Genomic DNA, 17,017 nt, shown 5'->3' with positions numbered 1-17,017 from the left:
CTTATGCTTCAGACACTGTTGAATTCTATTAATTAGTACTTGAAAAGTTAAGATAAAAAAGGACATGAAAAGTTGTACTGGCTTTTAATTAGAGAAATAAATGAACGAGGTTATCTCATCCCAGAGCTAGAGTTTTCTTGAAGGGTGTAGAGTATAAGCCACCAACCACTCCCATTTCCCACTAGGGGATCCCGTTCAACCACTGGTTTCAATTTAAAATCACAATGTTATTTCTTTGTCACCTGTTTTAGAATACAAGACGTGACTCATAAATTCTTTAATCCCTCTTGGCAGCAAGGTTGTTTCTGGGCCCACACAGTTAATTGTTGCCTCAAGAATCATCCCAGAGTAAAGATGGATGTGAACCAGCCTTAAATGGTAAGTCTCATTGTTTTAGGCTACAAAGGCTTTTATGTGGTTAAATTCTTTTTCCCCTACAAAGGGAATTCACACACATACTGCAGACATCAAAGGCTATATGCAATTAAGCAAGATCTTATTGTAAGCCTACTCATGTACTTTTGTCAAACAAAATAAAAACTGAACTTGGTTCTGAAGCTAAGTACAGTTTTGTCATTATCTCCTGTCTTTATAGCAATGTAAGTAGTGTTGCTTTTAAAAACAACAAACAGACTTAGAATCCAGAGTTTTATTTTCTGCTCTGCCACTATTAGCTATGTAACCTTGAGAAAGTTACTAGAGGTTATGTATGCACCATAAATGGTTGAAAAATTTCAAGAGCTTTTAAAATTGGAATATATATTTACAAATTAATCTAGTTATACTTTTATTGATTATGTCATATATTTAATAGATTTACAATTCAAAATATTTATAATTTATATTCAGTATATTTATTTTACACATACATTTCCTATTTTATGCAGAGCAAGGAAAGAGGGAAGATATAATGAAAGCAAAGTCTGCTTAAAAAATGAGAATCACTTGTTTAATCCATATTGATTGATAGTAAATCAAGTAGATGAGAGGAAAAAGCCAATCTAATTCTGTATTTAATTGTCCATTCAGTTTAGTCAAATATCATTTGACCCCCACGTATGGACACACAGAAGACCATCTGCCATGAGGTCTGTTGAATTCCCTGATTGCCAGTAGTGCTGGGCAACAGCTTCTGCCTAAGGACAGAAATATGTGCAAAGAAGGGATTTGAGAGTCTGATAGTTAATCAAAGGCCCAGATGGATGTGCAAAGGTTTTCAACTTAGACTGCTTATAACAGCAAGAAATGGGAAATATATTAACCACCTATTAAAAAGAATCAGTTAAATACAATGTAATAATGAGCTATATCCATACAGGGTGGTCATTAAGGATGATGTGATAGAAACAAATGTGTCTACATGGAAAGATGCTTAGGACATATTAGATGAGAAATTAACATGAACGGGGGTATAGCCGAAGTGATTCTGTCTTCATAGTAAAAACATTATATATGAATACATGCAAATATATTTCCTTTCTCTCTTCTTCTCTCTCATTCTCTTTCTCTACTACCTCCTCTTTGCATGTATGCACATGCACACACACACATCTACAGAGATACACAGAAATCTTTGCCGCATTTATTGTTGGGTGGTGGAAATATGAATGATTCTATTTTTTATTCCTTATGCCTATACTCATAAAATTTTTAAATAATGAACATTATTACTTGTACACTAATATTTAAATGATAAACACATAATAAAAGCAGTCAATTGCTCTGCCCTCAAGCCTTGAAATTTGAGAAATCTTTAGAGTTTTCCGGATCAAGACTTATACTCCTAACAGAGAAGAGCTGATTCATCCTCTCTTGCCAATAAGGCATGACCACTTAGGGATTCTCCTGGCAATCCCGTTACTGGAGAAGTTCAATACTAGCTATACAATAATTATTCCTTAGTTTGACATTTTGTTGAATAATTCAAAACACTCTTCCATGCCTCATTCCTTGATTCAACAATCTAGTAAATATTTATTAGACACTAAGCATGTATATTATTATCATTTTATTATTTTTATTAATTATATAGTAATATTAACAATCCATTATTTGATGATTATCATTTGATCATTATGTATTGAACACCAAGCACTTATTAAACCCAAGCCTGGTTCTATGTTAAGCAATAGGGCTATAAGAGGTGAGAAAAAAAAAAACTAGGTACAGTCCTTTCTTCCATGGGAAGCTGAGAAGGTCATTCACCGTTTTGAAAAAAAGATTAAGCTACAGCAGAGAAAGTTTAGGTGGGTGACCTGCTAAGACAAGATCACAGATCTTCTAAATCTTATGCCAGGGTTCCTGGGTGGCTCAGTTGGTTTAGCGACTGCCGTCAGCTCAGGTCATGATCCTGGAGTCCCAGGATCGAGTCCCGCATCGGGCTCCCTGCTCAGCAGGGAGTCTGCTTCTCCCTCTGACCCTCCCCCCTCTCATGTGCTCTCTCTCTCTCATTCTCTCTCTCAAATAAATAAATAAAATCTTAAAAAAACATAAATCTTATGCCACGGCATTTTCCTGTATGCCGGAAACATAACCAAGATAAAACCCAAATAGTTGATTTTCTCCTACTGTAGATTGGAACAAAATTAGGAAAATAAGAAAAATAATCGTCATCCAGAAGTTTGCTGCCTTAGAGCATTATCAACAGTAGCCAAAATATGGAGAGAGCCCCAATGTTCATCAACTGATGAAGGGATACAGAAGTTCGCCACCTTAAGCTAATTACTGTTAACAAGGTGGCATGCCAGAAACTTTCTACACCTCTACATGGTCAGTGTGCTTTTATAAAAAACAGGCAACTTATTAGTTAATGTAAGGCATACAACAAAATATATACCAATTCACCTTGTTCCCATTAAAGTGAGACTAAGTCTTTATTATAGATAATCCACTTCATTTTTAAAACTCATTGAATTATTCATAGTTCAAAAATCAGTGACACTCATACATAAGGGGGTTTCATACATAAACTATGAAATGTATCATTTCACTACACAAATTTTTACAATTAAGATGAAAGATAAATATTGCCCATAAGCAATATATGATTTTCATCATAACTGGAGTTATATTTGGCATCTAGGTTTCTCTCTACACTCTTCATATTGACAAGGTTATGAGATCTTCATTCTTTATAAGAATCAACTTATTTTGTAATAAAGAAGCCATAATAGTTTAAAGAATTAAAACAGACCACACCTTCTCTCTTCTTCCTCGTCCCATCCAGTGTTTCCTCAGGTCTATTGACAAGTGAGTTTGCCTCACATCAGATAATAAAAGCCGAAGGCAGATGCATGATAATTCGAGAGAAGTGACAAAAATATAACCCTTACTACATAGGAGTATATAATATGTATTGATTTTTAAATGCCATCCACATATAGTATGTGTTTTTATGAGAGTTTTCTTAAAGAAAAGAGGTTCGCCATGATGTTCTAAGACATATGGTAAGCAGCGCACACACACACATACATGGAGGCCAATTTCAGTTGAAGGTCACTTGGACCTTTAATAACAGGTACAACTGGCTTAAACCATCTCCAGTTCCCTGGGTTAAGGAGGTACAGAGTCCTCACTGCATCTCTGCTGTGGGCTCTGAGGGTGGAGTTTATAATCTCAGCTGTTGTGGGCAACAGCCTTCCATGTCCTTGGACCTCATATACTCTCTCCGTCCCGCTTCCACATTTACTTGACTTCAATCCCGGTTCATTTTTTTTAATCTCTAAAAAGAATTCAAACACATCAAACTATTCATGAGCATAACAGACTTTCCCGGGGAAGGACAACATAGTTCAGAACACAAAAGTAGGGCTTTGCTTTTCAGCAACAAAAACAGGTTTTCAAAGAATAAGTAAGCATCATTCCCCCATAGTGGCATCTCACTGGCCACACCAAGTCCCAGCCTCTCTCCATCTGTTCAGCTCCTGTCTTTCCATCTCAGATTTCCTACCTCAGTCCCTCCTTCTGCACTGCTCTGGCGTTTACATTCTATCTGCTATCACACGGAGAATTGCCTTCCCCGTCACACTCCTGTGGTCTTGGTATCTGGCCATACCCACATCACACCCAGTGTCCTGTTTCAATCAGCCGTATCCAAGTATTTCCCAGATGAAGAGACTTCTCTCCCAAAAGACTTCTGTTGTGCAAAAATTAAAAGAAAAAAGAAAAACATTTCTCTCTCTGCATAGATTTTGTCCCCTTTTTATTCTAAGATGCACAATTCTCATATTTTAGCATTTCTGAAATCCAGATGAGTGTGTATATATAGTAAGAGTGAAATATTTTGACAATCAAAAGAATGTGAGTCTGGGGCTAGAAGGTAGTGATCATGACTCAAATAACATTTTTCAAAAAGAAAAATAAGTTTGCTCTTGTCCTCCTGCCTCAAATGGCGAATGAGCTTTGTAGCAGAGACAGGCTGGTTTCTCTGTCCCAAGAGATGGAGAGAGGCTGGGATAGTCACTTCTTACTTCAGAGAGTTATTAATGGGAGTCTTGTCAACTGCTGGGTCTTCCGTTCTGAAAGGTCTGATGTGGCCACTGCACCTGTACATAGATGGCCAAACACTATGTCTTGATGAAAATCTGGGACCACTTGGACTATGGTTCAGAGTTCCAGGTGCCTAATAATACAGGTCTGACTCACCTTAACATGGCCATTTCAGAGGAGAAAAGGGAATGAACTTCAAGACAGTGAAGTTTCTATAAAACAATCAGAGATTAATGGTGCAGAAACTCATTTTTAAAATGTCAGAATAGATTGTGCAATCCTGTTGGAGGTCATCGAGAGGACGTGACCGCTGGTTGACCCGCAGGCTGGATCCAGGGAATGGGAGACCCCTGACGCCCTCCCCTGTCCTTGGAATGTACATTCCACCCACTGTTTCCATGGTGGGAGCTGTTTCAAGGACACGGCTGTGAAAGAACAATGTGGTGTTGAGACTACCTGCACGGTACCCATGACAGAGCACACATAACGTGGTTAAAGCCTCTACATAAACTTTCAAGATCCCGGCAGTGGGTAGGGACATTTACCCGTCTTGCGATCGCTCGAGACAAGTCTCACACGTAAGTTCCCTGACTTGTTTGACCTACCGCCTACCAATCTGGAGTGGCCAGCCTCTTTCCTCTATCTCTCCTTGCCCTCTGTGAATGAGGGCCAATTTGTGAACCAACAAATCCAAATGTGCCCAGAGCTGCTGCAAAGAGATTTTGAATCTTTATTGCCAGGAAGTGGCTACCAGGTAATTTGTGATACTGACTATAGCCCAGAAAACTACTAACAATATGATCAGTGGAGTAAAGAGATGGGAAGCCAAGAGGTGAATGCTGTAAGAAATATTTACAAATGGTGAGAAAGCAATTTGCTGTATTCTCTGAGCTAAGGTGGACTTACTGTGGCAAACGTGATCCGTGCTCTAGCCACAATCCCTCGGACCGGCCGGATGTTCATGCCAAAGTTCATCAGTGTCTGCAGCTTCGTGCACGAGGGCTTATTTTTTCCAAACCACAGAAGACTGCTCTGTCCAGAGCATAAGTAGCAAGTCAGAAATGTCAGAAAATTCACAGTTCCTAGAACCAGCTCTCAACCCCTAACTCTCTGGAGTGAACGTAATTCCAAAGTACCTGTTCTCCACAGACCAGTGTTTCCTCATGGCATTAAAGCTCCAGTTGCCCAAGTGATGGGTGGCTCCATAACCACCCCTTCCCTCTCTCACTTCCCCAAGCACCAGCTAGTGCTCCCTGCAACTCCCAGATAACTACTTACACTGAATTCTTGCCTCACATCTGCTTCTGGGGACCCAAACTCTGGCACCCAAAATCAGACTGGGGAATTTTTTGGTCTCTGTACATATCGTTAAGATTCTCTGTTGATGATCTTGGCTACTACAAGTGATTTGTCATTAGTTTTTGCAATTCCCATGTGCAATACCAGACAGCCCATGTTATGAAGAAATGAAGTGCAAATTAGCTGCTGATGTCATTTTTTGTCACATTATTTGTACTTGGCATTTGGGTTGGTCTATGAACATTGTTGAGAGACTTCAGTGTTTAAACATATTCATTTTTGGTTATTTATTTCAGTGTCTGTGGATTTATAACTTTGGGAAGTGATCTCTGTTTATTTTTAATGGCAGATGTCCATCTTAAAGTTCAAATTTTAAAATGTTGACACATCCACATTGTGTAGAAAATGATCATTAGCTTGTAACCAAGGTATGATCTCATATTATTACTTCTCCCTTTTATTGAAAAAAATACCTACGCTTTTATTATTTCCTCCAAGAACAAATCATATATTTGGTTGAGATAAAAAATAATATATAGTAATAAAATAATAGTGAAATTTTTTTTAACTAAGAAGCTGTTAACTTTATGGTACTCTTACAATCAATGATGTTTTTTTTTTATTTTTTATTGTTATGTTAATCACCTTATATTACATCATTAGTTTTTGGTGCAGTGTTCCATGATTCATTGTTTGTTCATAACACCCAGTGCTCCATGCAGAACGTGCCCTCCTCAATACCCATCACCAGACTAACCCATCCCCCTACCCCCTCCCCTCTAGAACCCTCAGTTTGTTTTTCAGAGTCCATCATCTCTCATGGTTCGTCTCCCCCTCTGACATACTCCCCTTTTCTTCCTCTCCTGTTATCTTCTTCTTTTTCTTTTTTCTTAAAATATGTTGCGTTATTTGTTTCAGAAGTACAGATCTGTGGCAATCAATGATGTTTTAAAATTCAGGAAATGCTTGCATATGTTGTGTTAGCAATATGTGCTCATTATAAAATTTCCTAAAATAAAACCCCAAAAGTATCAAGAAAAAAAGCCATAATCTCAACACTCAAATATAAAGAGTATTATTATTATATTTATTTTTAAAGATTTTATTTATTTATTTGAGAGAGAGAGAGTGGCAGAGGCAGAGGGAGAAGTAGGCACCCCACTGAGAGCAGAGCCTGACATGGTGCCCAATACCAGGACCCTGGGATCATGACCTGCGCTGAAGGAAGACGCTTAACTGGCTGAGCCATCCAGGTGTCCCAACAGTACTATCATTTTAAAATGTATTTCCAAACATCTCCTTCTCTGTGTTTATACTCGTATATATGTATATACTCATATATAAATAAGATCATATGACACATACTATTTTATTAAATACTATTGTTACATAATAATGTTTCATGAATGTTTTTCCACTTATTCAAAAATGCCAATATCTTCCTTGACAAGAACAGATGCTATGCAGAGGTTGACTAGATGACCAGTGTATGGTAGTGATTGAGAGTACTTCTGCTTTGAAGTAGCAATCTTTGCCAACAACATTTGAAGTGTCCATCACTGTATCAAGTATTTTTATTTTTTTATTTATACATTTATTTATTTATTTTTTGTATCAAGTATTTTTAGTTACTACATTTTTGGAGAAGACTATCCAAGCATATATATGCAAATAATGCCCAAATTAACTCCCTAATGCATCAATCCTGATGAAGGGAACAGGATTGTAGAGAGGTAAAACAAACCTGTCCTGAACTTTGGGGCAAGCAAGACAGGCTTAGGCAAGTCCCCCAAAATGGAGGACTTAGAACAGATAGGAAGCATGAGAAAAAACAAAGGTGGGACCATTCTTCCTCTAACTTACTGTGTAAGTTTGGGCAAGTTTCTCAAGTTCTCTGTGCATTACAGTTTTATCCACTGCACCTAGAGGAAACTGACTCTTCTTTCACCATTTTGCTAGTCAAGATTTTATAAATTGATCAGTCTTTGAGTTCTGGCACACTGTAAGTAAACATGTGTGTTACTGTCTGACCAGCTTTCCTTCCGCTGTTAACACAACTCATCCCTTCCTTTTGGGGAACCACATCTTCCCCATTGTCCACCAGGACGCTTGTAGGATGCAGACCCCACCTCTGGCTCCAGGGCTGGGGTATCAACCAGGCTTGGCCAGTCAGGATACCAAATCCCTTGAATCATGATGATTGGTTCAGAGGTTAACATATGATTCCAGTCAGCCAATGAGCAACCAATAGTCTCCAGTTGGGTTGCAAATCTGGTAGAAGATAAGTCTGAAGCTGCCTATTGGCTATCTTCTTTATTGCTTGGGGGGAGCTCATGGAGAATAAAGCAAGCAATAGGGAAACTACACAGGAAAGTAGGTCCTCTCTGTATTTACTTCTGAAAGTTTTTCAACAGAGGAGGTTTAGGGGCTCCAAGAGCAACAGTGACTCAGGAACCACACTGTGGCAGTTATACAAGGTGGTAAATAGACTTCAGGGAGGCAGGACTCTGGGCAGGAAGTTTCCAGCTTCAGTGATGATTCCCATATTTCAAGCCTGTCATGGAAGCAGAGATCCACCACTGTGGCTTGGATAATAAGGATGTCAGTGCATTTGGGAACTGGGCTATTAGAAATCCTGCTCTTGCTGTCCACACACCACAGAAACCTCCCGGATCCTGTTGAGAGCTTGAGAGAAGGGAAAGGCTCTAAAATGCCCACTTTTATATTCCTTATCCATTTTAGTAAAGGCTTGATGTTAGACTTCAATTAAACTTGGAAACCTAGAAAAAAATACAGAAATGTGATATGTCTTGCACACTTGAATTATTTAACTAGAACTCTGCCAACTGCAGAGCGTGCTCCTTTTGCTCTTTCCCCTACATTGCTTTCTTGACTCTGTACTGCCTGACACATTGTCCTGCATAAAGTAGGTCTCAGGGCAGGGTGTGCTTGTGTGTGTGTGTGTGTGTTTAAAGGAAATGAGAAGAGCTTTGTTATCATTAGGAGCAAACTGCTAAGGGGGTAGAGCAATGGGTGTGATGAAACCAGGGTTTCTGTTTGGTAGGGGGAGAGAAGATGCTTGGCCTCTTTCTTCAATCGTTTGTAGTACGCAGGCAAGGATGGTGGAAGAAGACATTGTATGACAAGGGTCACAACCCTGAAAGGTCACAGTACTCTGGGGAGGGGAAGTGGCCCTATAAGCCAGTGTGAATAGAGCTTGAAAGGAGTGGTGGTAAATGGGTTGATTTTAAGCGGTCTTGAAAGTGGTGCTAAGATGATGAACTTTATTCAGTAAGTAACTGGAGTCCATGGATGTTTCTTTTTTTTCACATGAATAATCTTTGTTTTACAATAACTCTGATCATGTAATATAGGATATTGGTTCTTAAAGAGTGATCCCAGGCCAGCAGTATTGGCATCACCTGGGAACTTGTCTGAAATGAAAATTCCTGGGCCACACCCAGACCCACCATCTAGCTGTTTAATAGTCCTTCAGGTGATGATGATGCACACCAAAGAAGTAGTGTGTGAAGGGGAAAGCGCCTTTCCCATGAGTCACTCGATGAAACTTGAATTTATTGCCTTTTAGATGTTTTAAGCCAAAGGTAAGTCAGCCCACAGTGTATTAACAGGCTGCCCACCCCATATGTAGAGAAAGTAGAATTTATTCCTTCACGTAAGGAACATATTAAAGTGCTGCATTTTTCTCCTTCTATGCTGAATTCCACATGAACTATACAAAACACACCCCAACCTCAACTATTTTCTAGATAAATAAAATAAGAGAAAGCAACCTAGGGCTACAATGTAGCCACAAGGCTCCTCTCTTCCCCAGATTCTCTTGATTTCTAACTGGCCAACAGGGTTTCACTGTATTAGCCCCTGATCTAGAGGCAGGTGGATACCTTCGAGATAATGTTCATTCATGTGAATGTCACACTCAGAGAGACACCAGCTTTGGATTTCTTCAGAGCTGGTTTCAAAGCTATTTCTCAAAACCATCTCAAAATGTTCTTGATTTAATGCCCAGGAAATACTGGCAAGGATAAAGGGACACATTCAGGAATGTTGGGACGGCCAGCAGGCAGGCAGGCTTAGCAGAAGACCTTTCTCTGAGTCCTGCCAAGGCTTAAACACGCTCTCTGGTGCACAGTGCTGCTGCTTTAGATCCAGGAGCCGAAGTTCTCCTATACTCGGGGGTCATCCTGTGCTGTGGGGGTAGGACCAAGGAAGAGAGAGCCTCTATTCCCTTGGTAAGAGTCAACCAACGTTGCGGTCTCTAACCATTGGTTTTCCAACTCACTGGCTCATGTACATTTTGTTTCATAGGTGTCTTGTGAATGCAATCAGAAACTCCTGGAGTTTGGAGGGAATCGTTAGGCCATGAAGAACTCTCCTTACTTTCTTCTTTGATGGATGCTCCTGTAGTCCCTTGAACACTTCCAAAGATGGGCCTCACATTATTTTGAAGACTGTGAAGTATCAGAGTGTGAACATGTCCATGGTGGTAGACCACTAAAGCAGGACTGCAAAAGAGCTACCCAAGAACCAGTCTTGAAGCACAAGGGATCATCCAACTCATCCTAGAAAGAGATTAGAGGTAGCCAGAATGATGGGGAGCATTTCTTTAAAGAGGATTGGTGTTGCTATGCTGAGACTCCCACCTCCCTCTGTAAAATGACATAAATTATTAGCATCATTGTGGGTAAGAATTTTTTGCAGAGTCAGTTATATTATGTGTTTAGACCAAGGTTTCTGAACCTCAGCACTAGTGACATTTTGGGCTGGCTAATTCTTTGTAGTTTGGGCTATGTGTGCATTGTCAGATGTCTGGCAGCATCCCTGGCCTCTCCTATAGATGCAGTAGCACCTTACCCTCAATTGTGATGATCAAAACTGTCTCTGGATGTTGCCAATGTCCCCTGGAGGATAAAATTGCCCTTGGTTGAGAACCATTGAACTAAACTCTATTGTCCCTGAAAATTATTGTGTTCATGTATGTGGGGTGTGTGTGTGTGTGTGTGTGTGTGTGTTTGGTAAAACAGCTACCTGCTTACTGACCAGGAAAATGAGGAGACATATCTTGACTTCACATGATTCACGACTTTGAAAAGCTAGTTGTTGGGTTGGAGTGTCAAAGATCACTTTGCTTTCTCTTCTGCAATGCCTCCTTTGCCTCAAGCCCCATTCCTATGTGTTATTCTAGACTTCACTCAGACATTCAGAACCACACCATGGGAGGCATGGGGAGCTCTGTGATCTATAGATGATACTGCTTGGAGTTGGGAGGGAAGAAGACAGAGTGTAGGGCCAGACTTCCTGGTGGCAGGCAATGGTTTTCTGTAAAGTGAGGGCTGACTTTCACATTATAGAAATGTTTAAGAGGAGACATTCTAGGAGGACAAAGGTGAAGGTTGGTTCTCCATTCAAGGGCCAGGTATGGTAACTGGGGGCCTGGTGAAGAATTAATTTTACTTTTTGCTGAATTATTTCTCCTTGAGTTATGGGAACTGTCAAATCCAATGTAAACAGTAAATGTTCTCAGTGCCTTAGTTCTTGTGGGTTACCCTGTTCTCTTAGATCTATTACCCTTCTACGGCCTGTATGGTGGTGCTGTGGGGAACTAAGGAATGAAGCAGGAAGGGGTGTGCTGGTGAACAGGCCATCATCTCTCGACTTCATACCCTCCTTCCCTCCATGGCCCTGCAGCTGAGAACTTATTTCCACTTTGCCAGCTAGTTCCTTGTTAGCCTCTGACAATAGGGGATTCGGGGAGAGTGCTAGGCTGGAGAAGGGAGGAAGGGCTTGCTTCTTTCTCTTTGCTGCCTCCTCTCTGTGTCACCTGGGCAATGGTTCACCATCAGCAATGGTTGGCTTAAGAAGTAGCAGTTGGGTTCCCTCTGCAATTTTTCCCTTTTTCCCTAAATCAGAGCTATGGTGGAAACACTCTGCCCCGAACAAAGATATCAGTATTAGCTGGCTGGTGCTGCCACCTTGGAGAACTGTGTTCTGATTCTGTAGGAGACGTCTTCCCAACTCTGAAGGCCTTGGTGCTGGCTACAGTGCCCACTCTTCAGAGCTCTGAACCCCAAGCTTCCAATAGCCCAATCCCCTTGCTTTATCCCCACAATCCTGGTCGGGGGGGTGGCAGCTGCCTCCTATGGTCACTATAACTGCATGGCCTGGTTTCCCTTTTTGACTTTTTAGTCTTCTGTACATACTTAACCAACTCCTTATATTACATTCTCTTTATTAAAGTGACTGGTATGGTTTCTCTTTTGTCGACTGGACCTCAACAGAGAGATAAGGAAACAGGGGTTGGTTTACTTCATCTCTTTGATGAGACCAGCATAGTGGTGGCAGTTTTGCTTCGAGCCATTCTGTAATTCAGAGTGTTTCCAGCAATGCCAGCAGCAGAGCCAGCAAAGGGTTTCAGAGACAGTGGCGGGAAGGAGCATGCGATCCCCAAAAGCAACTGCCAAGTGGACAGACCGGGAGCACCCATGAGAAAATCCCCCTTCCATCCCAAATCTACAAGAAATTATGGGCTGGCCTCTCTGTTCTTCATAACAAAATAGGATCTAACCAGGTAGAGAAGAAAATATCAGAGTATATCACATATAATAAGGAGAGATAGTATCTCATGAAACTTTGGTTCAGTTTTGTATATATGCATGCATGTGCATACTGGTATGTAATATGATAAAACACCTTTTCTACTGTGGGTCTGGAAAAAAAATTAAAGAGCAGAAGGGAGGCTGACATTTAGGATTCATGTAAAATCATGAGACTTCTGTGCTTTTTTTAATTCCAAGACGAATGACCTGGGCAAATGGCTGTACCATCATTCAGTCTTAAGGGCTCTTTATACACCAGAAAAACTCTCAGTAGGTAATCCCAGGGTGGGAAATGGAGGGCCCAAGAAGGCCTGAGGACACATGGCCAGTCTGCGGTCCCTGGACCCTGCCCCTATTTCCTGAGGGTGCTGTACCAACCATGGCTCCTCCTGAGCTCTTCCCATTCTTTCTCTACATTGGAGCCGTCATGTACCTGCCCCACTCTTGTTCACTAAACGAGTGTAGAGTCAGAACCGACCACAGTAACGGAAACAAAGTTATACCAGCTTTTCAACTGAGAGACATGTCCTTTGAATTGCTTTAGGCCCTGTGTTAAACACTATTAGACTTCACCCTATCCAGTGTTTTCCTGACTTTTGGGATTAGCGTTCTCTTTCTAAAACACGCTCTAGTTCTACTCACCACACACACACACACACACACACACACACACACACACACACACCCCTTTATTACAATCCCAGGGTACAGGTATCTGAGGTTATGAGGCAGGTGACCCCTCAGCCCTCAGATACCAGCACCAGCCAGACAGCTCCCCCCTCACCTCAGGAGTCTGGGTTTTGTCTAAAATGTCTGTTCACAAACTGGCCATGTTTGGGCAAGAAACTGGGAGGGAGGTCTCAGAATAAAATGGCCTAGATCTAAACATTGAGAATGGGCTATTCTTCTAGAGTTTACTTTAAAGGAATACTATTACAAAAAGACTAGTGCAAACTTATCTACTTCGCAGGATCCCGGCTTCAGCTGTTGTGTGATATTTTTAACAAGCTCCTCCTCAGGCCACCTGCCCTACCTTAGCAGCATCTGGCTCTGTGATTATACTGTTCATTCCTTAGAGAGCTTCTGTTCCTCCTTGGCATTCCATCATGCACACTTCATTGTGGGACTGAGTTGCACTATGTTGCTGAGCTTTTAGAAGCTCTTTCATGCTAGGGTTAAGAAAAGAAATAGTTACCTTAAGTGTAATTAATGAAGGGCCCAGGAGATTCCACTCACAAAAGAATGCAGTGGGGTGGGGGGAGATATTATTTGGCTGCAAATTCACTTTGTTCTTCCAGCGTCTCTAACTCCTCAGCAACTTTTAAAATTCCAATTCTGTGTTGAAACTTGGACGAGATACATAGAGATTACCTGATCTAACATTACGGGCAAGGATTATAAGAACCAAGGCATTTAAATTACTTATCTGAGCTCATTTTAACTGGTTATCAGCAAAGCTATTTGACATAGCATTGATTTCCAATAGATAATTTGTCTTAGGAACATCAAATATAATCCATTGTTAAGCAGCACACCATATGGCAGGAGGGCTGCAATTTCACAAGCACTGACTTGGCATTGAACATTTAATTTAAAAGTTTGCATCAACTGGAAAGCTCCTAATGGAATATCTGGCTCAAGCTTCAAATGGCTTACACCCACAATACACCACATTAATGAAAAGGGGCATTGTTACCCACACAGGTAGAGACACACAACATCATTTCCTTGCTTAGGTGGTGGGCAAAGGGGTAATTGTGGATACAGTTGTATTTGTATTAAAAATGGTATTTTCAAGAAGTGAAGATGAAATTATAGAGCTTAGGCCCATATGATAGCTTAAGAAATGGCATGATCTCTGCTGCCCTGTTGGCATTTAACATACATGATTTCAAATGTCACGCGTGTTAATATAATTTTCGGTTGGAGAAAGGAGATGCCATACTTGTAAGTCACTAGTACAGTGCTTCTCAAACTTCAATGTCAACTGGAGATCTTGTTAAAAATGCAGGTTTGGACTCAGTAGGTCTGGGTAGGGCCTGAGATGCTGTCTGAGTGACAAGTGCCCAGTTGATGGGGACACTGTTGCTCCATGCCCCACACTTTGAGTAACACAGATCTAGAAGGATTGTAGAGGAAGATGAAAAGACTGCAAGCCCTAGAGACAAAACTGTAGGCACCTTGTTTCTACCATTCATTAGACGAATAATTTTACAATATCCTTGATGCATCTGAGCAGCAGTTGTCTAATGAATAAAACGGGATAATAATAATAATGATACTGTTTCAGGCAACTGAGAAAATAGTGGGCAAGTGGTTTTGAAAAGCCAGGCTGTATAAACAGTTGCTGCCTGTGGATACCATCCTACTATGTCCTCTAATCCCAAGTCTGAAGGGAAAATATGGTAACTAGGTCGAGAAAACTTCCTCAGAAAAACTCAGAGTGGATTTCTCTCCATCTGCACTTTATAATCAAATTTCCAATTGCTTGGTGGAGAGACAGTGTCCTGCAGGAAGTGGCTAATGTGCCGACAAGTACAAGAACACCTTTAGCTATAATGCATCGTGTTCGGTCTTGTTGAGATTTAATTCAACTCATGACATTCATAGGCTGTGCTATAAAAACAACCCGGCAGTAATGGCTATGTGCACTGTTTACTTTATTATGGACCCAGGACTCTGCTGGGCTTTCCAGACGACGGTGGGTCTTGAAAAGCTGCCACTGCGGGCTGTGCAAACACACAGTGTGCCCAGGCGAACCTCTGTTTGGTTCATGGGAATCTCACAGCTGAGCAAACGCAAGGGCTCAGTAAGGTCTTCCTTCCCTTCCATGGTAAACCAAGCAGGAAAGTGAATTCCTCTGGGCTAACCCACGAGATGCCTCTCTTAGGTAAATAGCAGATTTGTGAAAAGCTGTCTGTCCACTCCTGACCTATTTACATCCCAGATAGCTTTCCGGGTGCATTTTTCAGCTGCCAATGAATGCTAAAGCAAAGGATAGATTTATCTGTTAGACAGTGGTCCCATTTCTACACCATCTCCTTCCCCACTCACCTCCTACCCCTGACTAAACACTGGGATATCATCTGAATGGAGACAGTAAGATCACTTCCATTTACAATCTGTCCTATTTAAATGGACTGGGAATGATTTCATAGTAATAGCTTTCAACAACCCATATTACTAATGGAAATGAGGCTACACTTTATTCTGAGTGCCTAGGTAACAATTTTTTACTCACTAGAAAATATCTTAGTGATGCCAGCTCACACTCAGTGTTTATTTTATAGAACTACATTAAGACTAAAAGTGAGAATAAAAATCTCCCTTAAATTAATAAAGAGAGACTACCTCTAGCAAGTGCTCTACAAATACTTTCTCTTAGACCTTATCAGGGAAATGGGTATCCATAGAGTTTTTCAAACCCTAGCTCCACCTCTTTCTAGTTGTCTGATCTTGAGCAATTAACTTATTGTTATACTTCAGCCCCTTCATCTGTGAAATAGGGGTAACAATAGCTCACAGAGTCATCGTGAAGCTTAAATCAGATATTGCACATGTACGGTGGTTAGCACAGGACTTGGTAGGTTAGTAAATGTGCAAAAGTGCTAGTAATTCTTACCATACTTGTCTCTATGCTAACCTACTGACATCACAGTATTACCTATAGCCTAGCAGTACACATTTTCTGGGTCCAGGAGTCTGTAGAAGTGATTTTCAACATTTTACAGATGTCTGGATTAAGTCAACATTGATGCTCATAATCTTGTCAGCTACCATTAATTGGGCAACACAGAACCCATGTATGAATTACAGGTATGAATTCCAGGGCAACCCTAAAATGTATTAGCTTCATATGCAGATGAGGAAACCAAGGTTTAGAGAAATACTTGGTAAGTTATAGAATTGGGATTTGGACTCCTGAATGTCTAACCTTTGTGCCCCATGATCTGACATGCCAAGTATAACTAGCATGTGTGCTAAAGCCCAGGGGTCTCACACATGCTTAGACTCACTCAGACCCAACAACTGTACACAGCTGGAGTATTTGGGGACTTTTTTGGAGAGACACATTTTTTCTTTGAAAACACAGTAGAATTTGGGGAAAAAATTAAAATAAGCAGTAAAATTTGGGATGGCTACAACACTTGCATATATGCAAAGAATTCCTTCTTTCTAAAAGGGAGGTTTCTAATAATCTCTCAGATATTCCTTGATTTGTAAGGAGAAAGATCCACAGGCAGGTTTCATTTGGCAGGGAAGATGCCTCTGTTTTCTTCAAAAATTTATCTGTGAGTCTTACCTTCATGGATCAGGGCAAGTACTCATGTGCCCGTTGTGTCATCTCAGAAGGCTCCCATGGCCCCTGGATCAGATGGCCTCAACCTGCTCATCAATGTCCAAGTCCCTTCAAGGTAGCACAAAACCATTCTGTCATTGGAGATTATGTTAAACACAAATACCCCTGGGAAAACAGCAAAATGACATGTCATAGAAGCAGCATTTGTGAAATGAAATGAATCACGGCTTTTGAGCTCAATAGACCTGAGTATGCAATCCAGATAAGTATGGGCAAGTTTCTTTCAACTTTTCTAAGACTTTAAAATAAGTCT

The sequence above is a fragment of the Callorhinus ursinus genome, unplaced genomic scaffold (genome assembly GCF_003265705.2).
Source record: "Callorhinus ursinus isolate GAN/ISIS: 27379988/994484 unplaced genomic scaffold, GSC_fseal_2.0 scaffold1, whole genome shotgun sequence".
In the NCBI taxonomy this organism is placed as follows: Eukaryota; Metazoa; Chordata; class Mammalia; order Carnivora; family Otariidae; genus Callorhinus; species Callorhinus ursinus.
This window is presented reverse-complemented; position numbering follows the sequence as displayed.